The sequence below is a fragment of the Asparagus officinalis genome, chromosome 3 (genome assembly GCF_001876935.1).
Source record: "Asparagus officinalis chromosome 3, Aspof.V1, whole genome shotgun sequence".
NCBI classification, from domain to species: domain Eukaryota; kingdom Viridiplantae; phylum Streptophyta; class Magnoliopsida; order Asparagales; family Asparagaceae; genus Asparagus; species Asparagus officinalis.
The window spans coordinates 21320291-21320828 of record NC_033796.1 but is presented as its reverse complement, the minus strand read 5'-3'; positions in this window follow the sequence as shown (position 1 = coordinate 21320828).

Sequence of the window (538 nt, the reverse complement as noted above, 5' to 3'; positions counted from 1 at the left end):
TAATAATTATATTTTTTATATTATTTAATAAATATTTTTAATATATTATATTAACTATAATATAGCATAGTATAATGTAATATAATATAATAAGTATGTCGATAATAACTATATATTAATTATATTTAATATATTATGTTAGATATTACATTAACACTTCGTCAAACTCAAAAGCACCAAACTTAGAACACCTAAAAGGTGTTTTGAAAAGTGTTATGTTTTTGGTTTGAGAATGATTTAGCTCAAAAACACCATGGTTTTTAAAGGAATTGTGTTTTATTTTTTATAAAAATACTATGAAAACAAATAAAATATCATAGTATCCAAATAGAACCTAAATAAACCTAATAAAATTGAATCAGTAAATCTTCATTTGTTATCAATGTCTCTACAAAAAGCTGTTCATACCCAATAAAACAAATTTGATTTTTTAACTCTTCCTCTAGAATCAAATCTTCAAAACTTTATGAAGTGCCTTGAGCATAAAGTCAAACACTATATCTGTCAAAAATTGCGACTCTTTTTCAACATCTAGCTC